The following is an 8,329-nucleotide window of genomic DNA, read 5'->3' as shown; positions in this document are numbered from 1 at the left end:
GAGGACTGATGATTATGATGGTCAATGGGGCCTAACGATGGTTGTTGTTGATGATCACGAGAGACCACTAATAAGAGTTAGGAGAGTTAATTGAGAATTTTCTCAAATCTTTTCGATAATTTTATTTTAGGGTCGACTGGATAAATGGCCAAAACCATTTTTGTAAAAATGGGAAAATGACTAAATCTACTATTTTTTTTAAAATCTCTAAATGGAAATATTTACCCCTGAAATCAAATCTGGTGTATTTTAAAAATAAATCTAATAAACTAAAAACATGTTGGGATTGGTGTCCTAGTTCTCTCGGTGGTCTCGTAGTTTGTAAACATATTGCTATTAATAAAATAAATGTTATTTTATAAGTATTTACTCAAATCCAATAAACTAAGATCCGTGGTTATTTCATGTAACTTAAGCATGTATGTGGAGACATACAAGTGGATCATGCCTTAAGTAATAACCTAAATGGTCTGTAGTAGATGGATAAAAGAGAGATACCTTATCCTATTGACACTACGGATACGACCTGCTTAGTAGATGTTACAAGTGTTGTAAAGTGCTACAAATGGTTTGATCCTGACCATTCATGTGGAGACATGCGAGTGAGGTATTCTATACAAAGAGTTTGTATAAGTCTAGACCACGAGATAATTAGTCTCTTTATATAACGCCGTTGATAATTGAGACTTACATCTCACTAGGATGACCATAGGTGACATGACCTTAATCCTGAGTAAGTTGGGAACGCCTGCTCATGAGGGCGGTTCTTTGATTTGTATGGGTGAGAGTGGTTAGATTTCCAACTCAACAAGCCTACCATTTTGGGGATTCGTCTAATTTGGGAATTGGGAACTCATAAGACGGAATTTACTCTTTCCCCGAAGCAGGGGTAAGTAGATAAATTACTCCTTTAAAGGCTGATTCTGAGTCTTGAACATAGTGGCCACATCCTCTCCTAGCCTGAGAAGACTTAGTCATAGTAGGACTATGACTTATTTTTCATTAGAGAAATCAATGGTACTTAAGGAGTTAGATGTAACTACACGGGGCAAAACGGTGAATTGGTCCAGTTGTACTTATGAACGATTTGTGAAGGGTCATCGCACTATTGATTGGTCATATGGACACAAAATATATCTGCAGTGCGAAGAGTGCAGGGGTCTTTAGTGGAGTGACCAACAGTTAACGGATGGTGGATCTCGTGATTAAAGAGTTTAATCAGTTATTCAGGTACCGTTGGAGCTTCAAGCTACAGGTCCATGAGGTTTCCTTGGTAGCTCAATGAGTTCAAGTTGAGAATAAGATTTTGGGTTAATTTGAAGTATTCAAAATAACCAGAGAAAATTCAATTATATATGATATAATTGATATGATATATTATATATATTAATTGGAGGAATTAATATGAATATGATTTATATTAAATACCATAAAATAGAAAAAGAACTATGGTTGAATGTTTCATATGATGAAATATTAAAACTATAGGTTATAAATATAATATGATAAGTTGGTTATTATATTTATTTATAACATATTAATTATATGATAATTAATTATTCTTTTTCTCTAATAACCGAATTGAGTGGGAGGTTATTGGAAGTTTTATGGTAACTATGAGATAAAAAAGAAAATAGTTTTCCAAAAATTGAGATAATGATTCATTCGAAATAATCTCACAAAAAGACTATCAAGTAAAATTGTTTTACTAAACGATAGTATAGAGAGCATACACGATCGAGTTATGAGTTTACTATACGATAGTTACTCCCTTACTCTGAAGAAACTCTTATGCAAGAGTACCTCTGAGCGGAAGCGGATCTTTCTAATTCATTGTGATAGAATTTCAACAAATACATTCACACATACAAATATGCATTAACAATAATAAATTACTGGCATGCTTAAAGGATGAATAAACAAGAGACTGAGAGAACATATCAGTTGAAGACTTTCTTCACTTAAAATTCTCGCTCTCTCTACGAACGAACTCCTCACGCTAGAACGTCAGGTAATTGTTTAGCAACTCTCCCGCCATCTACCACGAACGGCTTCGCACGAACACTAAGAAATAGGGACGACACCACCACTTGGAGCCCTCAGTATTCTCGGAGTGAGAATCCAAAGGGTGGGCTTTATTCGGATTTGTGAGGAGGAAAGACAATCGTGTACAAAGATCAAGCAAGTGGGAGAAGTGAAGGACTATCGTATAGTCGGGTGCTTGATCGTTTAGTGCGAGATACACGATCAAGTAGTAAAAGCTAGGCGATCGTCTATACGATTGTTTAGTTCAGCTCAAGCGCTAAGCGGTCGTCTAGGAAATGGTAAGCGATTGTTTAAAGAAAAGGCACGCGGGTGTATGATCGTTTAGTAAACAGTAAGCACTATCGTATAGGCTCTCAAGTACTATACGATCGATTGCTAATCACACCGTGAGCGATTATACACCTATCATGCAAAATGAAAACTATTTTCATTTTATTCTTCAGTTACTAAAACTTACTTGAAATTCCCACTAACGCATGAATTCAGAGAAAACGGTGGGCAATTATCTCATAATCGTCCAATTAGTAAAATAATAAATATAATCATATTTTATTCATAACCTATAGTTTGATATCATATATCAACCATAGTGTTGTCTCCTCCACTATCTAATTTCCTCCAAAATAATGTATCTCATACATTTAGTCAATCATATCATATATAATTAACCAGTTCAATTATATCATATATAATCAAACTCTCTCTTGTCAATTTGAACATTTCAAATTGACCGAAAAACTTATTCTTAACTTGTATCCAAGCTACCAAGAGGACCTTATGGATCTATGGATCGAAGCTCCAACGGTACGTGAATAGCTGACTAAACTCTTTACCCATGAGATCCACCATCTGTTAACTGCTAGGCATTCCACTAAAGACCGACAGTTGAACTCTTCTTACCACAGATATATTTCTGTATCCATCAGATATAATCAATCATGAGTACAATAACATTCACAGATGCTCGTAAGTACAACTGGGCCAATTTACCATTTTGCCCTTGTAGTTACATCTCACTTCTTAAGTACCATTGATCCCTCTAATGAACAATACAACATAGTCCAACTATGTGTGAACACCTCTCGGGCTATGAGAAAGTGTGTGGTGCCGCATCGTTCAACCCCGGGATCAGCCCTTAAGGGAGCTATCTATCTACTTACCCCTACTTCGGGGAAAGAGTGAATTCCATCTAGTGTAGTTGAGTTTCTAGCTCCCAAATCAGACGAATCCTCAAAGTGGTAGGTTTGAGTTGGCGGCCTGGCCACTCGCACCCATGCAAATCAAAGAACCGCCCTCAATGGCAGGAGTTCCAAACTCACTCAGGATTGAGGTCATGTTACCTATGGTCATCCTAGTGAATTGAAGTCTCTGTCATAAATGGCGTTATATAACGAGACGTTAACACTTCGTGGTCAGGTCTTATACAAACTCTTGTATAGAACGCACTTGTAACTATTCTACAACGCTCGCATGTCCCCTACACGAATGATGAGGATCAGACCATTTGTGACAAGTCACAACACTTGTAACTATTCTACAACGCGGGCCGCATCCGTAGTGTTACCAGGATAAGGTTTCCCTCCTATATCCATATACTACAGACCATTTTGGTTATCACTTAAGACATGATTCACTTGTATGTCACCACATACATGCTTAAGTTACATAAAGACAACCAGGGATTTTGGTTTATTGGTTTGTTGTAAAGCAAATAAAAATCTAATATGAGCAAAACCAAGAAGTGAAATAAATATCATATATTATATATCACAAGCATTCGTACAAATTGTTTACAAACTACAGGATACGAGACTTGAAGGCATCATCCCCAACATACTCATTGTTACACGATCGAGTAGCAAAGTCTATATGACAGGCTTCATCTTTCTAAATATTCGAGTATTTCGTATGTACGATAGACAACATTCATCTTCCACTTACTCGATCGTTTACTCAATCGTCTACCTCCTACTTTCCTCAATCCAAAATCATACAGAGTCCACAACTCCTGGATTCTCACACCGAGAATATCAATATAACCATTGTGGTGGTATTCTAATTTCGTTCGAGGATCGGGTTGGACTCAATTGGGATCAAGGTTCATTTAGACATTTGTTGAGATCGAGTTCTAATCGTTGTGTTCGAGTTCATACTGATTGAACGATTTGCTGAACGATCAAGGGATACTTGAAGAAAGGTTCTTGCATACTCTATCCCTTGTATCTTCATTTATAAGTAGCATGCTGTAATTTTTTATTATGCATAATCGTTTCTGTGTGGACTGTAATTGTTGTGTTCTTTCTTAATGTGATTTGGAACGATCCGCTTCTACTCATTAGATATCTATTTAGATTTTCTTCAAAGATCTAATAAAATCTAAACTACCCAAACCTAAAACCTAAGAAAACATAAAACTAAAGAAATACACTCTACTTTCGGTGGCTATTAATTTCCATCAACCTTATACATTAATCTCTCCTTGAAAAACACAGTACTATAAAATAGTCTTGAACTAAGAAAAGAGTCACAATTTAACTTTTTTTTAATCATGGAAATACTACTAAAGAAAAAGGAATTAAGGTAAACAAAACATACATACATTCTAAATATGAAAATTTGGCTCAGAGTCGAAATTGCCGGTTACATTTTTTCTAGAATGATCTATAATTTCATCAAATGATTGATTTCTTGAATGAAGGATTCCAATTCATAACCTATTTTGCAATAAATAAAAATAAATAACAAAATGGTAAAGAAGAAGTAAACTCCATTGAAATGATAGAGAGTAACCGGGTCATGGTCATCTTGAGGGAGCAAGTGAATCATCGTCTAGTTTGGATTCGACTTTGGGATAAAGAAGCTTTTGGAGCTTGGGCAAGATATTAGTAAGCTTGCAGATTAGACGAATAGAAGCATTTTTTTTTCTATCAACAAATACCTAGAGTTAGAGATTAGAATACACAATTAAAGATTAAAGTTATATTAGAAAAGGGAGGAAGCATAACAGAAGAAGCTTTTCTTTTTCATGCTATGTTGCTGAGTCGATTGCAATCCAAAGTACGAATCTGGACAACATGAACCATCGGTAGAAGGGTAGAATTTTTCTTTCTCTTTTATAAAAATCAGAATTGTGTTAGATTGCAAACGAAAGAAAACTCATCGACAGAGAGAAAAATGTAGTGGATTTCGCTAAAGCATTTGAGGCATAATTGAAAACTAATTAGGAATATGAAGCCCTACCCATCTGCTATAAATCAAAGAATTCAAAAGACGCCCATTTTTTCAAGGGACGACTGCAAGAATGACCAAAATAGAACATGCATTTTGAAAAAAAAAAGGTCATAGTTGCCTTTTATTGTATAAATGGCCAAAGACTAAATTTAGGATGTTTTTATGGAAAATAACTGAGATAGTCCTATTCAAATCTCCTAAATCCGAGCAAAAATTAATTAGTTAAATGACTTCAAAATTTTGAGGATGTGATGGGTATATTTAAATCAAAAAAATTTTAAATATAGATAAAAACAGTAACTTAAATTTTGCTAAATTTTAAGGTATAATTTGAAATTAACCAATGAAGTTTCAATAAACATAGACAATAAGTATATATATCTAATAACAACAAATTTATACATCTAGTCCCTGAAAAATATCATGTATATGAGAAATTAAGATATGGACTAGTGAAATTGAAATTAAGGAACCATCTACATATAATATAACACCAAAATTATACATTTGATGCCTGAAAATAGTGTATTTGAAAAATTAAGATCTTATGAGATTCTACAAATAAACATCTCGATATATTCACTAGGGTACATCAAAAATCATCACTAGAGTACATTGAAAATGAGAAAGTAGTCAAAGCACAACCCACCCACCCCGCTCATTTGTTCATTAAACCGTTGCTTGTTTACATAGTTTCTACATTGTAAAAAGGTGTTTGTGTTCTTACCTCTCTTTTTCGAGTGTTCCTTATTCCAAATTTCTTTATTCCATCTTTGGAGAAGCATTCTACATACTATTTAAAACACTGTGGAGACTTATTATACATAAAATATTCATCAGACTAAGTCTTACAAATAACTTATACTAAAAAGTAGATAAAAATTCATCAATTTTTCCCCACACAAATACCTTAGCAACATAAAATACCTTATCCTAAAAAGTAGATAATGATGGTGTGGACATTCAACGTGCGAAAGCAATTAAGATCTTAAGCACTTTAATTCCATCAATTTTAGCAAGAAACATGCAAGTTCAAAACATTTTAGAAAATAGGGTTTCGGTATTATACCTTTATAGAATCCTCATTCAGCTGTAATTTTAGTTGAATTCTTCACTTCGATACTTAGGACTACTACTTCATCTTATACTATCCTCTAGGACCTTAGATTGGGTGGTGGAACCCAAAATGAGAGATCAATTGAAGGGATTTTTATTGGAGAGTTATCTATCAAAACCCTTATGAGAAACCATTTTTCTCATCCGAATTTTTGTAGAAGGCCACCCATTTTTTCTCAAATTTTTCTTCTTTTATGGAAGATATACATGAAAAGTTGGAGTTAACAACAAAATGACACTTCATCCCATGCACTTTGAGTGGGAGAGGTGTTGAAATAGTGTGATAAGTGGGAAAAACCCATTATCTTCTATTTACCTATTTTGAACTTTTACGAAATTGAAATCAAAATGAATTTTAAAAACAAAATTCATTTCTTTAAATTAGTTTTATCTAAAATTAATTTAATTAATTAAAATAATTTAATATCAAATATTAAATTCTAGAAACACCAATTCCTCAAACATGAATTTCTATTAATGTAATTAATATTTAAATCATATTTAATTCTTCAACTCTCAAATTTCATTTAATTCGATAATTAAACGTTTAATATATCACATATAATTAATGATTCTCTTAATTCAAATTTGAACATTTCAAATTTTCTCATCACACTATTCTAAGGTTTAATCCGTTTGTGAGCAAGTGAGGGACCTAATGGACCGACAGATCATGAGCTCCAACGATCTAAGATTAATCGACTAAACTCTTTAACCTAATTAACCAACATTCGTTAGCTCCCCTTACTGCTGTTATATTTCTGTCCACTTGATATAACTATAATCAGTAAGTCAACCTTTCACAGGTTGTTCGTAATAACGACTAGTCAAAAGCTGTTTTACCCCCGAGATTACATCTTGCACCTTAAGTCTCATCGATCCTCTAATGAACAATTGATTTATGATCCAATCACCAAATTGAGTCCCTCTTGAGCTAATGAGAGGGTGGGGCCCCTTGTTCAAGACCCGAAGTTAGTACTTAAGGGAACAATCTCTCTACTATCCCTAAAAATAGGTAGGAGCGAATTCCATCTTGCACACTATGTCCTCAGTTATCCACTACAAGAATTTTGGGCTTTAACGTTGGTTGGAAAAAGTGAAACCATATGTATAATGTCAGTTTTGTTTTTTTAAAAAAAGTGGATCTTTAAACCGACATTAAAGATCTACTTTTCTTTTTTCTTAAAAAAAAAAAAGCTATTCCCCCCCATTTTTTCATTTCTCGATTCAACCCCCCCCCTCCCCCCAATTTTTTTTCATTTCTTTTTCTAAATCCTATTTTCCCCATCAGCCAACTCTTCCCTCCCATTACCAGCCACTGCACCTCTCGTTGTTCCTGCTCGACACCATCTCATCGACTGCCGCCGCACGCTGCACTCTCAAATCTTGCCGTGGAAGATTTGAGGTTACGTTAATGATTTGCCGTGGAAGATCATCTCATCAAGACGAAAATGATCTTAGATCTAGTCGTGGAAGATTTGCCATGGAAGATTTGTCGTTCTTCACATATAACCATAGTAGATCTAGCCGTCTTCTTCTAGGAGATCCACTATCCATTCCGTCGAAGCCCAACCGTTCATTCCGTTGTTGAAGGTAAAAGCCCAGTCGTTCATTCAGTTGAAGTCGAGCCATCAAAGGTACAAGTCAGTCGTTATAGCTCAGATCCCTTTCGTCGTAGCCCAGTCGATCATTGTGGCTCAGATCCTTGTTCTTTCAGCTCAGATTTATTTCAATCTTCGATCTCTAGGTTAGATCCGTTCAAAGGTGAAGTTTTCTTTGTTCCCACTCCATATTTCAATCTGAGTAGTAGCTTTCCAAATGTTTAACTCATATTATTATCTGTTTTTTTGTTGCTTAAATTTTTATGTTTGAAGTTTGAAGGGCACTGATTAATGGTTTTTATTTGTATGTTGTGCGGACGTGTAGGAGTGAAGCT

The sequence above is a fragment of the Benincasa hispida genome, chromosome 10 (assembly GCF_027475165.1).
Source record: "Benincasa hispida cultivar pf3 chromosome 10, pf3_genome.v1.1, whole genome shotgun sequence".
Taxonomy (NCBI): Eukaryota; Viridiplantae; Streptophyta; class Magnoliopsida; order Cucurbitales; family Cucurbitaceae; genus Benincasa; species Benincasa hispida.
Note: the sequence above shows the minus strand (reverse complement) of the source record.